General features: G+C 37.6%; 1 long non-coding RNA gene across 1 annotated transcript; it reads left to right on the top strand.

Annotated features, from left to right (window-relative positions):
• Positions 1 to 1,617: 1,617 nt before the first annotated feature.
• Positions 1,618 to 17,483, top strand: LOC117022793 (uncharacterized). The gene is made up of 4 exons (XR_004423121.1): positions 1,618 to 1,819; positions 2,871 to 2,987; positions 12,126 to 12,241; positions 12,352 to 17,483. It is a non-coding gene; the product is annotated as an uncharacterized LOC117022793 (long non-coding RNA).
• The last annotated feature ends 6,430 nt before the right edge of the window (positions 17,484 to 23,913 follow it).

The following is a 23,913-nucleotide window of genomic DNA, read 5'->3' as shown; positions in this document are numbered from 1 at the left end:
AGAAACAGCGTACACAAAATACCCGAGACAAGTGAGAACCTCCCCCATTCAAGGAAACTGAATAAAGTCCAGAGGGACTGGACCTTGAAGAGCAAAAGGGAGAGCCTTAGGGCTAACACATTGTTAACTCTTAAGTTTTGTCACAAGTGTTAAGTTCGTACTGGGTGCTTGAAGGAGCAGGAACACTGAGATTTATGGGGCCACTTTGGGTCGCCCCTTCAGCCTTGCAGAATGTCTACCATTGCAGGAGTCAACGTGACACTGCACAGAAGGTGGGTCCTGGCTCCAAAGACAGCAACTTTTCATTGTGATTGTTTCCCAGCTGTGCTCTCTTCCTTCCAGGCCCTTGCCTGAGCCTATAGGGAACCAGGGAAGTGGTGCATCTCCTTCTTCGATGAGACTCCCCCTCTGAGGGTAGCTTTGGGAAAAAGTTCTCTGCTAGGTCTGTCATTTTCCTGTCCTTAATTTGGCTCACTGGCTACCCAAATTTGCCCATTTTGATGTTCTCATTATACTTCCTGCATAGGAATAGCAAGTCAATTGAACAACAACAACAAAAAACCAATGGTAAAAATTAAAAATACAGCTTGAATAAGATATCAGAGATGATATAATTTTTTGGATGAATTTATACTAAAATGTAAATGACTGAAACATACACACCTTCTCCAGTTTCCTTTGTGACAAACTTCTTTTGTGTATTGTTACTTTAAAGAAGTTTGCATATTCGCCTAAGGCTTTAATTAGTCACTGGATCAAAACGAAGACTTTCTAACTGTATAAAGGAAATATTTTAGACCCCCCAAGGGACATTTTTTCCTGAAATCTTTGGCATTGCGCCGGTAGTCAGCCATAGACACTGTTTAAAGGAATTAGACTCTGGTTTGATTTTCGTGGATTACTTAGTATTTCCCTCTTCAAAATCTATCAACTGCTCAAACCTGCAGGCACAAACAGGAACTTTCTGGGGAGGAGAGTCCCAGAAGGGAGAAGATTTATGCTCTTCATTCCACACGCCTCACCCCAGGTCACACCCACAACCTTCTATCTCTGCCCCTTGCCAGGGTCCTGCCCCAGGCAGTTTCCCAGTGTAAGCCTGGGTGTCTAAGAAGCGCTGACGAAGTCCCGCTGCTTCCTCAGCCGCTGAGAGTGCTGCTCCACTCTGCGCCCCAACCCCCCCCCCCGCCCCCTCGTAACACCCAGTTAGGGCCTCCTGCTAGTGACGGTGCTACTGGAGGCTTAGCCCCCGTCACCTGCCCTGGCCCACGGGAATCGGCCAAAAGAAACCTGGTGCGGAGAGCTGAGGTGCTAATCCACCCCCAGGGGCCCCTGCCGGCTTTCCTGGACCCAGCTTAGGTGAGCACAGGACTCTCCCTGTTTGGGACTTTGTTTGCTGCCCTTCTTCATCCCTACTCTCAAACCTTGCTCCTAGCAGCCCCTGCCAGTGTTACCTGACCTACAGTAAAGTTGCTCCCGAGCTGTTGGAGGGGCATCATTGCCTCCTAGCAACGCTCCTAGCAACCGGGTAACATCTGCTCCCTCCGGTCCAATGCGAGACGAGAACAGCTGCGCGCCCGCCTCACGTTCCGAACCCGGAGCTAGAGGCACTTCAGAGACGGGAGGGAAGGACCTGCAGGAGCCAGGGCTGCCCGCGAGCTGCAGTTGCTGCTGCTGCCACTGTCGCGCCACCGCCGCTGTCGCTGTCAGCACCAGTCTGGAGAGTGACAGCACTGAAAAAGCAGGAGGGAGAACCGAACCCCGTGCCTTTACGAAACAAGTGCATGCGCCCATCTCCTGGCGAGTGGACCCAGCTCGCAAGGTAGGTTTGGACTCCTCCAGCCAGGTGCCTTCCTCTGAGGCTTAGAAATGACTCCTTTCATTGAAGGTGAGAGTAGGGACTGTTACAGGATCCTACCCCGCCCCCAGCCATTGAAAAGCGGCCAGCGGGTGGGCTCCCCCAAATCTTGGAATTGTTTCTTAAGGATTTCCCTGCCCGTCACTGTTAGGTTTGTCCTCGGAACTTTTCAGTCCATGTTTTTCCTTTGACTTCACTGTCTATGTGCGCCCGGAGAGCTGGAAGCAGCAAGCACCCATAGAAAGCCTATGATTAAGGCTAAAATGACATAGTGCAGTCCGGACTAATTGAATCAACACTTATGGAGAGCAACAATGTTTTTAGGTCCTGCTCTGGAAAGGGTCCATTTGGCTGGGAACAGTCATTCACTGTTACTCAACCTCCTGAAAAGTAACCATAGTAACTCACCTCTCTTTTGATGGGAACCTCCTCATTGGCTGCTTGTCTTCCTTTGGAAAGCTCATCTCTCTAAATATAGAAGATGATGAGATCTGTAAGCGTACATCTATGTAGAAAAGGTGCAGTTAACCATGGCCCTTTAAAGAAAAGTACCGTTTGGCTCTTTCAAATCTTGTGAGAAATAGTGTGTATTCCATCCAGAGTTAGTCTGTTTTGAGTTAACTGCTACATTGTTACTTAGAATATTTCCTCTAATTATACAAAACCTGGCATTTAAAAACAAATTAAGTATCTCAGACTCTGATTTTTAAAAAAATCAACCTACTGATCTCCCCCAAATAATCTCCCAGTAAATAATGGGTGAGATCAGTTATTCAGTTATTTCCAAATTTCTTAGGATAGTTAAGATTCCTCATGTTTGAAATTAAATCTGGAGATTAAATTAATTGTGTTTTTGAGGCTTATCTATTGATCTCTCTGGTCTAGATCAACCCCACCCCAAACATTTTAGTGTCCTCCTACTACATGCTTTCTCCTGACTTGTTAACCAGTTCAGGTCAGTGCAGTCCTGACTCTTCCCATGTTATTTGTCTGTCTCCTTTTTCCAAAATCTCAGGTAACCATTCATGAGCTTGAGGCTGTGAGAAATGCTCACTGTGCAAAGGGGAACTCTCACCAGATTTTCTGAAGCTGTCCTAGAAATACAGTTTTCAGATTGATTCAGCATTACCAGGTAATCACTAGCTTAAAAGAAATTACTGTTTAAATATGTATCCAGAGAAATAAATGCTAATGTGATATTACCATAACTTATAAGATCAATATAAATGGTTGTTTATATAGATGGTTGCTGGGCAGAAGTCAATAGAGGTTTTCTGTCGGAAGCCCATTTGTGGGCTGGCAGATTTTCCTCTCTTAGACCCATGTGAATAGGATGGGCCAAATTAGATAGCCTGGCTCGGGGAACAGATCAAGCAGAAGCCATATGAGCACGCTGATGCATGTCTGAATGAAGGATGTGAAGAGAACTCTCCAAGTTGCAAAAAAAGATTGTGGTGATGTTTTAAATTTAATTTGCATTAAGGTCATGATGATAGAAACTCGTGAGTGTTAAGCATTTAAACTCAATTTTCAAGACTGAATAGAGTCTTTTAATGATTATTCAGCCCTCCAGCATTGTGTAACTTTCACATGTACTGAGCTAGCCATGTGCAGTTCCTGTTACTAACCAGCCTAGCAAATTACAATCAAATTCATGAAAATATGCTGTATTTCTTCCCTTACCTTACTTCCCTTTATAAAAATAAATAATTGAACAATTGTTTTCAGAAACCTATTTGAAAATTTATTCTGGTCTGGTTGTTGTACACTGTTTTTTCATTTATTTAAATATAGTTGGTATATAATATTACATTAGTTATATTAGTATAATGTTTATGAATATCATGAAACTTGAAAAGTACTGGTCCCCATAGCCATTGAAATATCTGTAGTTTAGTAATTTTAAGCATTAAAGATGACCATTTGAACCATCAAAAATGTTGGCTTCAATTAGCCATTAGCATTGCCCATCCCTTTTCCTTCCTCCATCATAATTACTATATTTTATGGTAAGAGACAAATCCAAGGAGACCAATGAAATTTACGGTCATCTGCCATGAGATGTATATAGAGTTGTAGGCATTCTATCAATCTTGGGAAAGTTGGAATAAAGCAGCCACAAGTATTGGTTCATATATATGCATTAGTAATTTACACACATCTTATTTCTTATGTAATATGTATAGAAGTTTATAATCATTCAGTGCCCTTTAATTCTGTGACTCAGTCTGCCCTTTCATGGAGATCACTGTCACAATCAAAAAAGGTCAAGTGAAAGAGGTTCTTAAATTTTTGTTTTGATTCTATCTTGAATGTATAATGTGTAGAATATGTGTTGTGCACTTTTGATGACCAGATCTGTTTAAAATTATTCACCAGAAAATGTTATCATCATACCTAGCTTTAAATAAGTAAAATAAATCCAATGGTATCATTATAATATAAGCATTAATTCCTAGAGACATTGGTGGATCTTAAATTAGAATGTGAAAAAAAAAATCCACCGATTTGTAGTGAAGGACCTCGTCATTTTTGTCAATGGGAATGCCCACTGTGCTTGAATTTAATAGGGGTTAGAAAGGGGGTGGGTGTACTTAGGTCTATAAGACTTAGATAAAGCTGAGATCAGGCAGCGTAAACTGAAACCAACTCCTAATTTCAGTTTTTCTTTATATACTCTAGTTGGAAGTTTATAGGTGTTTATGAACATTCTGTGTTCAATTTTATGTCATGTTACTTTCATGGGATTTAGGAGATGCTTTGAAACGTGGAGAAATATCAAGATGCTGAGGCATCTTGCCTCCACATCTGGGCTCTCCACTGAGGACTCATGCCAGCTGGCGTTAGCTGTCAAAACACTGACTTCCCAGCAATAGCTCTAATGCCAAGGCATGACCAGTTCAGATTGCTGTATTTAACAAAGCAATATGCTTTAGGAACCCAGAAAAAGCTAAAATAAAATAATGATTTCAGAAGCAGAGGAGTAAATTGACCATAATCCTTAAGCACTAAAACTGAGAAAGAAGTATACCTTCAGGTTTGGGAGAAGCTGATTTTGATGAAGTTCCTACATCCCTACGCCTTATTTTTCATCTCTTGTCGGTCTAAATAGTGTCAATTCATTACTTTAATGTTTCCCTTTTTCAGTCTAACACAATTTATTTTTTTCTGATTAAATTTATACAAACAGGCCAATAACAGAGCCATCTAGTTTACTGCAGTAATTCTCAGTGTGAGTGGTAGGAGAATATTAATGAAAAGCACTAAGGGTTGGCTTGTGTGATGTTCAGTATTGTAATATGCCTTTATTTTTAGAACATTAAAAAACTTTTTTCATATTATAAATTGTTGAATGTAAAGTGCAACAAAAAGTCTGTGTAAGTAGAGCTACAAGTGTCTTCTAAATATTAATGATGCTTAGAAAGGGAGAAGGGACAGGTTTGAAGCTGGAACATCTTCTCTACAGTGGTGTGTTAGAATAGGGATTATTATAAAAATGCATATCAAAGGGGAGCAGGGGGTAGAAATGTGAAGAAAAACTGGGGATATTGCAAAAATAATCAAGATTCAAGAGCCTAGAATCTCAACTCTGTCCCCATATGTAACTTGTTTTACTGCTTTATGGCTCAGTTTCTCTACATATATGTGAAGGATAGACCACCTGTTAATGGGTGGAGTGCTTGAGCTTGAACAAAATGCAATTTCATAGTAGCCCCTATGTAAAGCTCCTTAGAAGACAGGTACTCTGTGAATGAAGAACATCTTACCACTAGAGTAATTCCAAATGGTGACACAAATCAGGTACCATGTGAGTGAGGGCAGAGTATCACCCAACCCCAGAGCAAATTCTCATGTATTCTTGTGAGTAAAGTTGTTAATGGTTAGCTACAGCTTATATATATATATATATATATATATATATATATATATATATATATATATATATAAATATAAATATAAATATATATGTGTGTGTGTATATATACACATATATACATATATATGTGTGTATATATAGTTAAAGTGATATATAATATTGTGTTATATATATTATATATAAAATTTATATACATACAGAGGGTGCCAAAAAAATGTATACACATTTTAAGAAAGGAAAAAACTGTATTAAAATTATGCTGATAGTAACTGCTTTGAGCACCTCTTGTAATTGCAGAAGTCAAACATAATTTCTATTCATCTTTGTTATCGGTATATATCGAGTATTACCATTTTAATACAGTTTTTTTCCTTTCTTAAAATGCGTATATGCTTTTTTGGCATCCTCGGTGTATATGGACACACTGTGTAAGTACACGGTGTAAAGTTCGCAAACTTCCTTGTCTGTGTGTGTGTGTGTGTGTGTGTGTGCATCTATATATATTTTTTTTACAAGCCTTCTTGGTGATGTACCTAAACCTGATGGTGGTATCAAAGTGGAAGCCGATGTGGGTGACATAGATCAGGTACTTTTCAAAATACCACTGCTATCCCCTATGTTAGGGATTCCAACCTTCCTCTCTGAGCAACAGACCTGGGTATCTAGGAAGTTATAGCATCTCCCTAGACATTGTTTGTAAGATATTTCTTGGAACCTATATCTAGCCATGTGATTGCTCTGCTAATTTTCTTTTTGATTCATTCCCACTTTCTAAAGTGAAAGGTGGAGTGAAAGAAAGCATCATCTTCAAACCGAGGAATGCACTTCTGAGGGAGGGTGAATCACAAAGTTTACCCACAAAAACTACTGTACTTGTTTTCTATCACTAGTGGGACCAGATCGTGGCAAAAGTTAGGCTTTGGTGTAACATCTAAAGTAACTTCATGATTACATGGCTGGTCATATCCCATTTACTGGTGTTCTCTTTGGTCCAAAGGCCATCACCAGTGGAACAAGCTGGGCTTGTGGAACTGGTGGCATGTTATTTAATATTCCATGCCTGTGCTTGAGACTATCCCAAGGGACATGGACTCTGGTCCCAGACAATGCTGCTGGGGTCTTGAGAAACCTTCTAAGTAATTGGCTGTCAGTATCCCTGAAAGTTCCTAAGAAAGTCTTCCAGCAGCTGCAACTTGTCGGTAATCTTAAACTGCCAGTAGAGTCAATTTTGTACTCGGGGTAGAGGATAAATTTGAAGAAACAAATTGCTCCATTGATTTGAAGCTAAAATCTGCTGCTGAGTTCTGCCCCATGGAGCATATTTCCCAGAAAGGTGCCAGGCAAAGGCTTAGGAGGGAGAAGATTGATGGACTGTTGCTAACTATCAACAAAACTGGAGGTCTACAGAGGGCATAGCTTTACAGCCTTGAATGTTGTACCAGTCTACCTTCTTGAAAGTACTCAGGAATGTTTCAGGCAACCTGTGCTTAACACTGAAGGGAGGACAAATGTCCTAGAGGTAACAGTGCTGCTGAGTAGGACTTGTGTATGATTTCAAAAATGAAATCACTGCAATAATAATACCTACCATTTATTGAGAAGAAAATATGTGTATATTTGACAGGCACTGAGCATGTACTTTTAAAATGTCGTCTGATTTAATTTGCATTCAACTCAATGAGTTTGATATTTCATTGATGAGGAAACTCAGGCTCTTAGAGGTTAAATACTTTGCCCAAAGTCAGTATGTAAATAAATTGTAGAGCTGGGAATTGAACTCGTGCTGTGGGACAGAACTAGAATGTCATGCTGACGTCCATATTTTAAGCCATGCAACAAGCTTGCAGAACGTGGCTAACAGTGACAGATGGGATAGTTTTCTAAACAAAAGTGGTCATGGCCTTTCAAAAAGGATGTCTGGTAGCTTTGCCACCAGCAAAGCATTATTTAGATAGGTAGGGACACATACTTTTTAAGGCTGATGCCAGGCTAACACCAAATAAAGGGAAATCAGTGAGAGAGACTGGAAGCCGGGGCCGTGATTTGTCTATAACACGAGTCAGTTGTTGATCTGAGATTAAAACTCACCTTGTTTTCCGCATTGATCAGACTCTTCTTTTGTCTGTGGCTATGGATGCACACATCAAATAGGGTGGTCTCAACTCTGGTTTTGCAGTGTATTGATTAACGTTGTGGGGAAGAAAATGAAAACCTTACCAAAATTAAGATGCATTGCTCTCATCACTTTATCATCTCTCAGGCTTTTCACAGTCTTGGATAAAGAATGGATTACTGTGGCAGGAGTTTTCTTTTATTATTGTCTGTTGTCTCAAAGTGTTTGTAAATTAATTTGCTGATGATCTTTCCTTAATGTACTGCCCCTGGGCCGCGTACCAAATGAAATCGCTTGTACAATAATAGGGTTTCAGTTGTCTGGAGGCAGAAGCAGAACAATAAGGAAGAGCATTTGAGCAATGTTTGTAATTCCATTTTAAACATTTATTTAAAGAAATGCGTATCAATTGTATTGCCAGAAGTCTAGTGACAGGGATGGTCATTCTGTCCTGTGACTCTGAATTTGTTGTTGGTTGAAGTTTTACACTTTGAAACACACTGAGGCTAGCACAGATATTTTATGCACCCAAAGGTTATAGAATTAAAAACAATTTGAATATTGAAGCCAGCACTAGCCATTGCACCTTTCAGAGATAAATTTAGGCTCAGCCTAATTCAGTTTTATAATTTATATGCTGTTCTCAGAGTTTAGGATACTGACTATGAAGACAAAGTCATTTTACTTTTTCTTGTCTATTTCATCAGCTCTATTTGAATAACAGGCTGGGTTGAGTTTGCCTTTTTAAATAGATTTATATATATTTATACATGTTTACTGGATCATAACAGGCAAACTTCTTTGGATATTTGGAGTAACTCTAACTCTCCAAATGACTGTCTGGATGTTTCAGAAACAACTTACATTTTCTTCACCTGAAATGTATGAACAGTGGCAATAAGTCCATAAATATTTACTAGGAGCCTGTATAGTACCTGCACTATATTTTTAAATGTGAATGTTTGAAATATTCCTTTGCAGTCTTTTAACTCTCTAATTATAATCTAGTATCTCGAGGAGGCACAGTGGAGGGAAAATCTTAGAGTCAGAGCTAGGAGGCCAGTCTGAGAGTTGCTTCTGTGGGATAGATCTGTCCCATTGGCACTAATGAGAGCTAGAAATTATTGAGTGCTTACTACATACTAGGTACAGTGCCAGTCATTTTCCGTGAATTATTTTAGTGGTCCTATGAGCCAGTATTATTTCTATGCCCACTTTACAAATGAGATTTGTAAAGAGTTGATGTAATTTTTCTCAAGGTCACACAACTAAGAAGCAGCAGAGCTGGAATTCAGACTCCAAAACCCACACTCTCAGCACACACTAGACAGTAAATCATTGAGCCCCTCTAAGCCACAGTTTCCTCATCTTTGGAGGCTGAACTAGGTGATCAATAAATAGTTTCCAGGTCTGAATTTTTGAGTTCGGTTCAGCCAAGAAAACAGATGTCGGAACTTATGTTTGCTATATATTTTAGCTTCAAAGTGGCTAAAAGCATCCTCCAAAATTTGATGCTGAAAACATTGCAAATAGCTAAACTGCCTGCAAGGAGGTAATTGTCAAACTGATACCAGCTGTGAAAGCTTTTCAGCATTTCAACAACCCATGGGGGTGTTTTTTAAGAGCAATAAACTAAGTGGCTAAGTGTGTTGCCCGTGGAGCTGAGACACAAATCCAGTCCTCTGAGAATCTGCTCTGTATATTCAGGGTCTGATACATTCATAATCTTAGGCTGACTTCTTGAATACGGCCAGACAGAATCTTTATGAACCTTGGAGACATTTAGTATAATTTTTTGGCCTTGATCTCTTAAGTAAAACATATCTTCCCCAGAGCATCCCTTGCTTTATTTGACAGTTTGTTCTCTGAGCTGCCACCTGCCTTCCCTTGTATCATTCATTCAAAGATTCAAGGTTTTTTTAATTGGTCATAAATTCTGTCAACATTGCATTACTTTGGAAAACAAAATGAGCAAACATCTAAAGAAGACACACACGCACACACACAGAGGCATATACATATACATGAAAATAATGTTTTGCTTATGGTTAAGTCACTTCTCATTTCCAAGTTTTTCTTTACCCTTTACTACACTGTAGTAATTCGTTGGACCTCATTAAAAAAAAAAAATCAACGACTTACCCAGCTGTAATGCTAATGACACCCATTGATACTTCTTAATGTGAGCCCAGGAATTTATGTTGAAAAGTGACAATCATTCTTTGCTATTTAGTTAAAATGCAGTCTGGCTTTGTTTGTGATGCGAAAGCATCTAAGCCAATGTAGCCAACATTGCAACAGCAACAACAACAAAAATCAATCAAGAATGCCGATTTCTTGGCATTCTGATGGTAAGGCAATCAGCTGATTGGCTAACTGTTCTGTTTTTCAACTTGCTGTTGTAGTGTTACTACCAAGCTTGCCTGATACTTTAACACGAGGCCCTAAAAATATGATCCCCAGACCTGCAGCATCAGCATCACCTGGGAATTTGTTACAAATATGAATTCTCTGCTCCTACCCCAGGCCTACTGAATCAGAAACTCCAGGGATGGAACGCAGCAAGTTGGTTTTAATAGTTCTGATGCTCACTAACATTTGAGAACCACTGTGGCATCGACTAGTTAAACAGTTTAAAAGGAAGTCAGTCACAATAATTAATTGTCGTCGTGGAATAACCCAAAGCTTCACCTAATAATGGGAATAAATCTATTTAAAATATACTTAAGAAATAGAGTTTGCTGAAAAACAGCCCCTGAGAAAACTGGATTTGGTGATGTTTCCTCTGTTTCCAATATAATCATTTTGTTCTCCTTTTGTTCTAACCTTTTGAAATCTTTGAAAACTCCATATAAACTGAGGTTTGTTACTTGAATCCAAACATTGTACATATACACATAGTAAGAATTATTATCTTTGCTTTGACTGTGAGTGATCCTTACATATCCGTCTCTTCTTAGGTCAGATACATGAATGGTTTGCAGTTTTTTTTGTCCTTACAAAGCATGTTTTTTTTTTTTTTTTTTTTTTTGTCCTTACAAAGCATGTTTAAAACCACAGTGGTACAGTGAAAATTTGGAATGCTTTAGGGGTGATTTTTGTAGCTTTTCCTACTGGTTTAGGAAAACCATCCAGCTACAAAAAGCTGCAGGAAGCATTCATTATACAGATGCCACTGAGTTGGAGGGAAAACTAGAAAAAGCAGGTTCTTGAAGAACACATTTTTAATATTTATGATTTTAAGATGTTAGAGGAAAACCATCAGGTTTCTTAAGCCTAAATTTATTTAACCAACATATTAATAAACTACTCACTTTGTGAATCAAATGCTTTTAACACCTGGAAATGTTTGAGTGTGTGGATTAAAGGTAAAATAGATGATGTTTAAACATGGACTTTTTTCTGGTCTGGCCCTCTGAGGTTGAATGAGTCCTGAACAGGACTCAATTTGTATTCTAAATTCAATGCTTTCACTAGGAAGCGCCTTGTCTTTGGCTTTTAAGGTTGAACTTGCCTCTTTTCTGTGATATGATCACCATCTAGCGTGCACACTAGGAACTCCCTTTAAACCAAAGCATTTCTTTTCTGAAAATCTGCTTTCACAACACTGTCCTTCCTTAAACAAGTCAGAATCCTCAATAGCAACAGTATTTTAAAAGAGAGAACAAAGAGTTTCATTTTCATCTATTAGGTCAAGTTCAAGTTTGCTAGTCAGGATATTATTTAAACCTTTTCACTTACCGGTAGTTAACCCCCCAGTAAGCCATGTGTTATGAGAATTGTTATACCATGACCATATCATAGGGTTTGTCTATAAAAACACACAATTATTTCCTTAAAGTGTAATTGGGTCACCAACCATTTTGCACCAGCTTGACTAATCCAGCAACATTAAGATCCCTCTGTAAATTAGGCTGCTTAAAAGAATGATGAAAAATAACTTATGTCTTTTCCTTACATTTTGTGATTCAACATCAAATTTGGGTATGTTTTGACATTAAGTGGCATGAAATTGAGTAGAGAATTGGTATTTTATTTCTTAGGGGATGCATAAGGAAATAAATATAATTCTGTAACATCTATTTTGGATCTGAATGGCATTTGCCTGCAAACAAGTTTTTCAGTCCGGGACAATTGTCACTGACTACTTCACCAGGTTGCTTAGTGAATGAAGAGAGAATATTAATTTCTGGAGTCACACGTTTCTTTTTACAAGCAGAACTTATAAAATACTCTTTGCTGTACAATCTGACTTTTCTCCAATATTTTATTTTGTTTAGCTTATCCGACAAAAGTATTAACATATACATTAACAACGTCGAAAGTAGCCTACTTTAAGAGAAAATATGCAGAAGAAGAAGATTTACATCAAGATTACCATGGGTATTTTCCAAAAGTAAGGGTTTATTGTTATTATTCTTTCATTTTTATAAGTCTTGTCAATAGCAAATGGCTCTGGTTTTCATTTTTCCAAAAAGTAGATTTAATGATATGTTTGCTTTCCAGCACCTGATATTACCTGAGGACAGGACTTGCATTCTCAAACTGTCCCTGGAGAAGCTCAGGTTTCTTGAAGACCCAGAAACCTACTTGAGAAGGTCTGTGTTAATTAACAATTTGCTGAGGAAGATCCATCTAGAGACGGAGAGAGAGAGCTATGAATACTTTAAAGAAGCTCCGTGTTATAAGACTACTTATTCTGATACAAGAAAACGGCTGAAGTTTATGGTACAGGAATGCTGTTCTCAGTCTCTCTATTACAAAGAGCTGCATTCGTATCATATTGTGCCTTATGCTTCGGAGAATGCCATTTATGGAATGGGCTACACTAGCAGCCACATGGAGCAAAATTCTCAGTTGCTTATTTATAAAATGAATTAAAGTAACTGTTAAGTCCATTGATACTTTGTTTCTAAATGCCTGAACTGTTTATAGTGAAGATGTTAACATAAGGCACTATTGACCAGTGCACTTGAGATCAAAGATGAGATGCATGCTGAACTGATTGGAGAGAACCCTGGTTATTACTCAGCAGTCCTTTGCATTATCAAGTCAAATTGGAAATGTGTCCACATATTATAAAGTGGCGAGTAAGTGCTTTAGAAGCAAAGAAACAAAAAAAAATTTTTTTTTAAGATAAGGTATGTGGAAGAGACGTACATCAATATCTTACACAGATTTAAACATTTCAAGCTCCCTATTTCCAAATTCTGCCACTTATAGTGGAAAGTAACAAAAAGTAACAGATTAAACCCATAAAATCTTGTCCCTGAGGATTGAGGGTGGAACAAATTTACGGTAATTTTCTGTAAATGATGAGGAGAGGAATAGGTTCTTTCTGAAAAGCTTTGGCTTGTCAAGCATTGTGCCAAATCATTGTTTGACACCATTCTCCTTTGACCATTGGTGGAAATTCAAGATGGGGCAAACATACTGCAACTTAGCTGTTGAATGTAACAACCAGACTACTCCCAACCTGATCCATCTTACTTTTTTTTTTTTTCTCGCTTGATAGATTTTTCTCTTTAAAAGTGAAATTTAATGAAATAGCCTGTGGATGGGCTTATCTCTAAGTTCTAAGATGGTTAAAATTTGTGGTGGGTCTTTAGTTAAGAGTTTAAATTTTATTTATGATGTCATTTTTTATAGGCTGTGAAGCTCAGGAAAAGGGTAGGCAGGTAAAATTTGTTTTTTAATAGGGTTGATAATTTTTAAAAATCTTATCTGCAAAAATTGGCAAGAATGGCAGAAACTCTACGTGATGTTATTTCTTCATCTTAGAGTGCATTTAAAGCTGCCTGGATGAAACTTTGCACTGATTTTTGTATAATAGTCGACCATTCACTATTTGACAAAATGTTTCAGAATGACTTTGGTAGTGACCTTTAGATAAGTCCCTATATTTTGCAACTTGAAAGATAATTATTTAATAAGTTGGACAGAGTCCTGAAATTGTTTGAAGTGGTTCATAATGTTCTTTGAGGTTTGAGTGAGATGTTCGATTTCAATGTCTGGAGTTATGTCCCATGGAACATATCTTTTAAAGAATTGTCACTAACTGATAAAACAGATTGGGAAAACTAGGTGCCAAAGGTATATTCAAGAAAATACCAAAGACCCAAAGATGAGTATTAGAGAGACTATGATAATGAAGATAGGAATCTAAAACAAGGATTTCACAGGACATAGGAGAACATTGTTAAAAGATTTTGGAATGATTTTATTACTCATGTGCTTTCAGAGCACTTTATACATGAGAATGATAATCAAGAACACTGCTTTAAACAAAGACATTACAAGCCTTTAGTGATCATATGTTTTGGCAAATTTAAATATGGTGATTTGTCAACATTGTATCTTTCCTAGTTGGAAGCCATCTTGTAACCAAGAAGGCCTTTTTCTCTTCAAGTGAATTTTGTTTTTAGTTTTGATTCACTACTTGCTCCCTCTAATGAATCACAAGGGTGATTAACATGGATGCTTTGGATATAAAGAATATTGGTACTCTAATTAGCATGCATTGTTGAACACCACGTACATAATAATTGATAATCAGGTTTATATTTAATTGCTCAATCAAAATTAGGAAAAAATGCTTTAGAACAAACTAAAAAATTACAATTGAGGCTAATTTTTAAAGGCAGTTTAGTATGAATAGTGAGATAGATAGCTTTGAAATACAAATCTAAATATTTAAAAATTAAGGGCAAAAATTTGGCACCAAAGTTGAAAACTTAATTTTACTGCTTATAAAATATCTTATTTCTCAGAACGCTTCTTTTAAAATTTCTTAAACACTGGTGATATTAATTGAATAGATTCCAAACATGATAGGATAATTATACTGTTATGTAACTAAAAATTAGAATTAGCTCTCTAATAGTTAAAAATTTTTTTACTGAAAAGAACATTTGGCTTGGTTTAGGACAGTGTCTATAAGAAAAACACACCAGCGTTAATAGAAGTGAGTTAAAAAAGGTCACGTATTAAAATTGTTTGAGGAGAGAAACACAAATACTTTGGAATAGAAAAGAGAAGGAGTGGAAAAAATAACCAAGAAAGTGTGAAATTGTAATATTTGTTGTATATCGGAAATCTTAAACAAAGCAAGAACTCTTAGGCAATGAACCAGTAAGAGACATAAAGTCTGTTTTGTTTGGTGACTTTGTTAACCCAACTCTCTGATCTATACATTCATATGTAGAGAAGAAACTGTCTTAGAAACCAGCAGTATTTGTGAATATGCTTTAAAAAAATGTGTTGATTTCAAAACACGTTATTTAAAAAATATCTTTCAGAACATCTAATTTCTCTTCCAATAAACAATTCATAGATAAAGAGTGGACAAATGTTATCTTGACTTTTAGAAAAACAATAATTTGTATTTAAACTGTGTAGCTTGTCTGAGTAAACCCGTAAGATTTCTGTCATTTTACCATGGCAAACTGATGTAGAGGGAGACCCTATATAGGCCTGCTCTGCTGACCCCACCATGCATGCTCTATTATGAGAGAGGCAAACTGTGGGAGACCAGTTACAACTTTTTTGACCTGGACATCCTTTCTGTGGTGACAAGAGCCACCCTTAGAGTAAGAAAGATCGGATGGGATATCTGAGTGCCTTTAGTAATGTTGATCACTCTTGTGGTGCCGAAACAGCCTGAAGGCCTATTAAGGAAGAAGAAAATTTTAAAAAGAGAGTAGAGGAAAAATGAAGAGATGAGGAAGATTAAAAAGAGGGCAGAGAAATAAGAAACAGGGTTAGTAAATGAACAAGACAGTTGTTTCATGTGTGTGTGTGTGTTGGGGGGAGTTGCTTGTTTGCTATACTCAATTTTGCTTTCTTATACCTGCTGTACTTCTAGAACCTGATGTCCTCAATGTATTGATCGTTTCTTTCATTTGTCAGTGATGTATTAGATTAGATTCTATTCAGTATATGTATTATTGGATATTTGGTGTTATTATGAAATATCCCTAAAATTGAGCTCCTGAGTAGATGAGAAAAGGAAAATTAGAAATTAATTACGTTGAGGGGGAGAGTAATTGGCAAGCCCGTGTATACATGGATGAGCTCAAACACATGATAAGATTTCAATGTACATCCCTAGATTGAATAAATTCAGTACTAGAGGACTTGGAAATAGTGCAATTTCCCATGATTAGTTGAGCAACTTCTATGAACCAGGCACTGTGCCTGAGCTGGGGATACAGAGTGAGTAATGCACAGTCTCTTTGCTTAAGCAGTTCACTGATGAGGGAGGGACTCAGAGATGTTTGGCTTTGGTTTAAAAGGTAAGAACTCTTTATTGGGAGTTGCACCTGCATTTCTCTTTTCCAAACTATGGGATGGTTGTCAAACATATGTCTCCAAGATGCCCATGTGGCTAAGAAGATGCACAGGGAGAAGGGAGGGCCTACTGACCCAGATCTCAGAGCAGAAGGAGTGTACATTCTGCTTTGCAGTGTATTTTATACTTGGAAGGATAATAGAAAACCACTGTTGAAGACGAGAAGCGTGGCTGACCTTAGCTCATCCCTGAGAAACAAGAGGTCATAGGGGAGCTGAAGAGACAAATGCAAATACAGACCAATTCCTCCTGCCCTGACCTCCGTAGTTTTCATGTTCTTTTACAGGGGAAATCAGGTTAATATTAATGTCAAGGAGAAATTTGACAGAGAATCAGGACTGGGAAATCATAGCCTGAGAACTGTATATAGTATGTTCGAGGTTAGAAGGGCAGCGGTTTTTAATTTGCCTTGTGCTGGTGATTGCTTTAAAGAACCTTGGGATATCTTAACAGCAGCTACTGGAGCCCACCTCCTTCTCTACCACTGGCTTCCTCTCTGAATCAATCACAGCCAAACATCCAGTCTTTGCAGTCCACTGGACGTGGAGGTGTGGTTCTAGTTCTTCATTCTCTCCCTTTTCCCCCAGCGTTGATACTGATTTACTCAAATATCTGTGGAAGAAAGCAACAATTTGCAGTACTGATTGAACTTCTTTGGGAAAGTGTTTCCAGAGTGTATCAAACTACAATTTGTCAGTTTCTCTATACAATGCTTTGTAAAACTATTGTGCTTGGTCATTAAATAATTGCCTATCAAGGTCATCTTCATGTTTCTAGAGTTCAATGTGTTAGTTATCCATTGTATATGTTTTGCTAAAGAAAATACTTTAGCTTGGAAACAATACAAGATTGTGTATAATTAATTCAAGCAGTTTATGAATATTTATGTAATATATGGAATTTTAACTTACATTTTCCCATTCTCAAACTTCATTACCATGCATCAGCATGTGACATGTTTCAGGTTCTTTGTTTCTTTATAAGTGGATCATGTCTAAAAGTTGTTGTTTCATTCATGGTTGAACATTTTGGATAAAATTTCCCCATTAAAGTAGTTCTATCTGTTCCCAAGGATTATTTATAGTTGGGTGGGTAAAAAAACTTTCCTCTACATTAGCACTTCTCAAATCTTCTTGTGCATGTAAGTCACTGGAGATTTTGTTAAAATATAGATTCTTTTTAGTAGGTCTGGGATGGGGCCCGAGAGTCTGCATTTCTCAAGTCTTCTTGGTGATGTAGATGTTGCCAGTCGACTGACCCTATTTAGAGTAGTGAGACTCTACATCAGTTTGAGAATCAAAATATACACTCAGGCCTATATTCATACTGAGTATAGGCCTGAGTGTATATTTGGAAAGTTTTTTCTTTGAAGAAATGCAAGGTGAAAAGTAAATATTGTAAACTGGTTTTCCAAATTGGCCGCAAATATTATAATATTTTATATAGCAAAGTACATAGAAAATGATTTCTCTTATAGATTTTGTCTGCATCAAGTGCAAAAAAGGAACATGGACGTTGTGTACCATTATTATCAGTTAGGAAATGACACATGGTAAATTTCTCTTCTTGCCTTTTGTTCCTTGATTATACCCAGACAAGGCAGAACCACTTTGTAATGTTAGGGCAAACACAAAATTTGTTCATAATTCACAAGAAGTTGGCAATTTCTTTCTTGGCCAAATCTGAGAAAAATCTCATGAAAACATTCTATATTAAATTCAGACGTAGAGGTGGATGCATGGACTGAAGAATTTGGTAAAACTGAGCTGAACAACGGCACCTGGATCTTGAACTTCTTGTTCTGAACTTTTTCTTGAGCTTTATTCTCTGAGAGACCCACCCCTTGCCATGGACCACCCTGTTTCCCTTGAGTTGTCACCGTCCGAGTAAAGGGTGGAGGATTGGGGTAAATGAGAACGTTGCAGAAATTGTCTTATTTGAGCATGCCAAGTGATTTTTGTCAGGCTCTCCTTTGGTCATAAAGTGTTGGTATAGCTATTGTGAAATACAGTGTCATAAATTTGTCATAAACCATTAACGAAGGGAGGAAAGCAGCAGTTTAGTTCTGTGCAAACGCACTCAGATATCAAGCAGATGGTGTTCTACAACATTTATTTGGGAAAATGTGTATCTGTTACATAATCTAAAATATGTCTTTTTAACATGTAAAAATATTTGGTTCCTGATTTAGAGTTTTTATCAGATTGTTTTTTAAACTGAGAGGAAGAAGAAAGGTAACTGTATTTTAAAACATATTTGACACGTTACTAATAAAATTTTATTTCTGGTGAAATATGGGTGCTTTTGTTAAGGAGGGGAGGGAGGATCATGAACGTTCTGCAGTGGCTTTATGTCCCTCGATTCCAGAGGTCTCACCTAAAGGCATTTCTCTCAGCAGATTATTTTCAACACAAAGTTTGCTTCAGTACCTGGAAGATATTCCCAATCTTTCTGGAAAATTTTCTTCACTAAAATTGACCCCGGAATGGTTTTTAGGTAGCAGAATCATGAGAACACATGACAGAACTCACTCTGTGTAGGCGTTATCCAACATCCCAAGTATAAATCTCAGAGTCAAAGATAATTTCTCTACCCATAGAACAGCAGTAGATGTGCCCCTTGCTTCTCCATGGATTTGTTATGTGAAGAGAAGGTAGAACACGCCGGGAAGATAATTCCTTCTCTATGTAGTAGGAGCTGGTGTTTTCTTTTTGTCGTTGTTGGTATTTTATCTTTTTTAATCAATTTTGCAAACCAGTGATTGTGAAATCCCCTACAATCCATTGACTTATATGAGACATCAGTGCCCAAGTGTAAGGTATTTCCAAGCAAACAACATTTTTCTCTGTATATCCAGACAAAGGTTTGATTAAGTGTAGTTATTTGAGCAATCCAGGAGCAACTAACCCCTATACATTACAGAGACTTTCACGTATGTGTTAGTAGAAACTTAAAATTACATGGAAGAACACATCTGAGATAAAAAAAAGAGCCATTTGGTCTCTTCCCAGTAGTCAGAAAACAACCTTGTATATTATTTAAGTGCCTTGGACAGTATTGTATGTGGTGGTAATAAAATGTGTTGTCCAGGTAATTCTTATTTTTTCCTTTTCTTCTTCTTCTTCTTCTTCTTCTTCTTTTTTTTTTTTTTTTTTTTTTTTTTTACAAATAAATGCATTTCTTCCATTTGTGCTCTATTCTTGAGTTCAAGAGTAAGTGGTTATGCTTTTCTTTTCTATTTGAAAGTTTATGGAACACACACACACACACACACACATATACACACACACACACCCCAGAGAAGCCACAGGTTGCAGGTGGATGGGCTATTTATTTATTTAGAAGTAGAAGAAAGGATGAGTGCCTTTCAGGGTACTTCTTTTAGTAAGCCTAAAATCTACATAAGAATTTCAAGTCATATTGAGAAGCATAAATATATTAGAATTGTTGAGTTTATGGTAATAAAGATAGCCAAGTTTTAACCTCTGAACAAAGACCCTGCACAAAAAAGGAGGATCTTTTCCTGTTCTCGATCCTGTTCCTTGTATACTACTTCCCCACCTCATGCTACCCCACCCCTGGCCCACGTCCTCTATTTGTGACCTGATTGCTGTCACTGAAGTTAGTTAATAATCATGGCAAGCTCGACCAGCACACATCTTTATAAAAACTTGATTAAATCTCCATAGTGATTCCTTCATGTTGTGACAGTTATCGTAAAAATTCTTTGATGTGAGTCCACTGAATTAAATACATTCCACAGTGTGAGAGCCACTCCCAACCAGTCACTTATCTGTAATGTATTTTTACTGTTGCCCCATGAATTTTTAAATTAGAAATCTTTGTTAACAGTGCTATGTAAACACAAGTTATATCAAATTATCATTACTCACCTCAAGGTAAAAGAAGATACAGAAAATAAACTATTATGAGTTCATACATATGTACAAGTAGAATATAGACTCACTTTGACTAATTGTGGTCATAGTGTTTTTATAGTTCATGAGGAAGCTGAATATGGAAGTTTTATCTGTATGTCTCATATTCCCTTTTCATTAGTTTGTGATACAAAATAGGTCATAATTATTTAATTATCAAATTAAATCTACTTCCTCCTCACTTGACCTCATTGGCAGGAAGTCCAGCCTTCCTTCTGGGAAAGCCTTTCCAAGGTGCTCCAGGGCCATTTCCATGACTCACTAGCCAGCTGCAGCCTGTCAGGAGAGAGGGGGACTCCTTAAGGGTCTCATCTTGCCACCAGAGGCTGTAGTGGCTCAAGTGTCAATGTGTCGTCGCCGTGGAAACCAGGGCCATTCAGGACCAGGCCTTGCTACTTGTGGTTACTGTGAATAGGGAAACTGTCTCTTTACAGTGGAACCTTATCCTGATTGTCATAGTTCCATAAAATACACAGAGGCTAAACGTCTCATGTCAAACTCTACAGTGAAATTTTTGCCATTGATATTAAATAATTAAGAGACCTAAACAAACCAGTAATTGTTGTCTCTGTTTTGCTTTCAAAATGAACCAGCTATAAAAACTCTTCACTCTGCTGTAGTTGATAGGCCATTAGAAACTGGAGAAAAACGTAAAACACTAAGTAGTTCACTGTCTCTGGTTTTCATTATGTCCAGTTTCTTGGATTCCTACATAATTGGATAGCATTGCATTGGTACAGTTGGCATCGATGGAGAGAGCTGTCTGCCTGCGGATAAGAAGCAGTCATGTGGTGGGGAAGTAGAATCATGGAAGCAGCCTGGACATCAGGTACAAATACACCAGGGACTTAAATATCTATTATATATTTGGAAGGAAAGGGCTCTGGCAATGTCTTCCAAAATGTAGACAGTATTCTTATTTTTTTCCTTCTTTGAATTTGCTCTAAGGGAGCGAGTGTCTTTCGGACAGATGGCTGAAATGATTGCTACTCTCACTGCACAATTTAGTTTCATTGAATTGGTTGCATCTGAAGAAGTTTTTATATTTCTTTACATACTACTGGCCCACTGCTTTACAAACTTGCGTACTATTACTCTGGAACAAAGACCCAATACATACTGGTCCTGGATAGAGTTTGACATCATCCAGGAAATCTTTGGTGATGTCCTTAGTCAAAATCAAGATTATAGTATGGAAAAAAATGCTCCCAGACATGGAAAGGAGATACATATTTTTTATCTGAATTATAATATGATAACACTTCAGTAATGGTGCCAGTCCCATCTCTCACATCCAGTACTTTCCAAAACAACTCTGCCTCGTAAAACACATCCCCGAAAGAAAGTGGTAGGCTAGGTGTTGACTGTTAATCTTGGCTTCTAGTTCAAGTTTACAGTAAAAATTTATCATATTAAATATTTTGCCTTTCTGCGCATTTCTTGTTGCCTGAATAATGAAAGGCTATTTGACACAATTGGTTTCCCACACTTTTGTTTACCACTACCAAAGGATCCCAGAGATTTGCTTCTCTTAGCTAGACAGTGAGAGTCTTCACCTTTGATCCTAGTATCTAGAATATGCCCAGCGATTGTAGATGCTCCATTCATTTTTGATCAACATCATCTCTTCCCAACATCAGAGTCTTCCAACTGAATATATTCTCTTTTTCATTTGAGACCTCCCGCCTTTTAAACATTGTCTGCCTTGTATGGAATTATTGAACTATCTCTCTCTCTTCTCCCCTAGACTGACTATGATCCCAGAACAGAGACCACAAATTTATCTTTCTTGAAGTGCTTAATTTGCCTTCATTCAGCAAGTTGAATGTTGAATGAGTAAAAATTAAAATAGCTACAATTTCTTGAGCATTTTCTATATTCCAGGCACTGAACTAAATGCTTTGTAAATATTTAATCTCACCAACCATATGAGTTACATTTTATTATTTCCCAATTTATAGATGAGGCAACTGAGGCCCAGGGAATTTAAGAAACTTCTCCAGTACCATCTAGCTGGTAAGTGGCAGAGCCAAAATTGGACTGTCTGTGGTCAGACTCCTGAGATTTCAACGTGAGAGACAATGTATTATAGTTCTTAAGAAAATTGTTTTTGGAGTCAGGCCCAATTCCAAGCCTTAGTTCTACTACCTACAGTTGCAGGACTTTGGGGAAGTTCTGCCCTAAGCTTCTTTAAACTTTGGTTTTCTTTTACCTAAATTAGGAGAAATAATTTTTCTTAACTCTGAGGTTTATTATGTGACTCACACGAGATAATGTATGCATAACATTTATTATCATGTCCAATTTACAGTCTACGCTCAAAAATTCTCAGCCATGTAAAATAAATAACAATGCAAAGTAAAAATGCTAATTCATTAACCCAATTAAATAAATTTTTGTTACTAATTCAGAAATAATGACAAATCTTTAGCTTTCCAGGGATCCTGGGTTCCCTACTTCTTCCAAAATGGTCCAGCGTAAAATAGTTCCCAACAAATAATTCTGATGCTACTCGTGAGTGTTCTCAAAGGTAAGGTATGTCTTCTCCATGAAAGATGCTTTGTTCTGTGACAATGTGTATGTATTAATTGTCTGTGTGTACGTGTGTGTGTGGGTGGGGGGGCTTCAAAATAAGAGGAAGCCTTCTTTCCTGCCAAGGACATGCTGAAGAACCCCATACACACCATAAATGAATTGATAGCAACTGGTGCTGGGGGACAAAAAGTAAAGCATAACTATAAGATGCCTCACTGTGTATTTTCCAGGCCATGTTCCTGGGAGGTGAGTGATGCCCATAACCACACAGCCACAACTGCATCCTCCTGACGCACAAAGCCGCCTCCTAACATAGGACTCCAACCAGAGTGAGGATCTGACTCAATACTTGTGGCCAGAAGCCTGAGTAAGGGCACTTCCCCAGCTTGGCAGTGTTTTCAAACACACTCAGGAGCCAGATGGCTATTGGTCTGATTCATAGGAATGTGGTATGGTCACCACTGATGTGTCCAATTTTTAATTCCCACTCTGGTTGTTCATCTTGAGGGGAGATAAACACAGCTAGGCAGTTTGGCAGTCAATCAGTACTTCAAAGCTATGTATTCAAAAGTACATTATCGAGAGGTTACAGTTTGGACTAGTTGTAGAAGAGTTTCTTCTATAGCCTTTAGAATCATGTAGCACGTGATAGTCAGATAGAATGTTGGAGGCCATCTTGCTTTGCTTTCTCATTTTATAGGAAGAACAGAACTTAAGAAGTTAAGTGATCAGGATTGAAATCGGATTTGAATGCAGAAATTTTAACTCTTTACCAGGTCTGAACATTTTTCACAATCATAATATTCCATTATGCAGTTATCTCAGGAGCCTTGTAACATCATCGTTAACAAATGCTAGATAATTTAAGGATTATGTTTCAATATTAATAATGCTTTATTAATAATGCTGTCACTCTTTGTTGTAACCAATGATTTCTGTCTATTTCCTTCTCTATATTGTGAGGTCCCCAAGAGAAAGACTGTCTTTTGTTTTTCTCTTTATCCTCAGGAACTAAATAAATGTTTCTTGAATGAGTAAACGAATAGACATGAACCTGTCTGTGAAATTCCGTTTACAGAGCACATCACACACAGTGAAACTCAGGCAGGCCCATGCTTAATTATTAAGATGATAGTAGGTGCTTGGAACAAAACACACAATTCCTATTCACTAGATGTTTACAATCAAAGAGGATCAATATTGCAAATGACAAGCTAACATATAAATGAAACTATCAAGCAGAAG

The sequence above is a fragment of the Rhinolophus ferrumequinum genome, chromosome 6, assembly GCF_004115265.2.
Source record: "Rhinolophus ferrumequinum isolate MPI-CBG mRhiFer1 chromosome 6, mRhiFer1_v1.p, whole genome shotgun sequence".
Classification (NCBI taxonomy): domain Eukaryota; kingdom Metazoa; phylum Chordata; class Mammalia; order Chiroptera; family Rhinolophidae; genus Rhinolophus; species Rhinolophus ferrumequinum.
The sequence above is the reverse complement of the archived record's forward strand: the minus strand, read 5'-3'. Positions and strand labels throughout refer to the sequence as shown.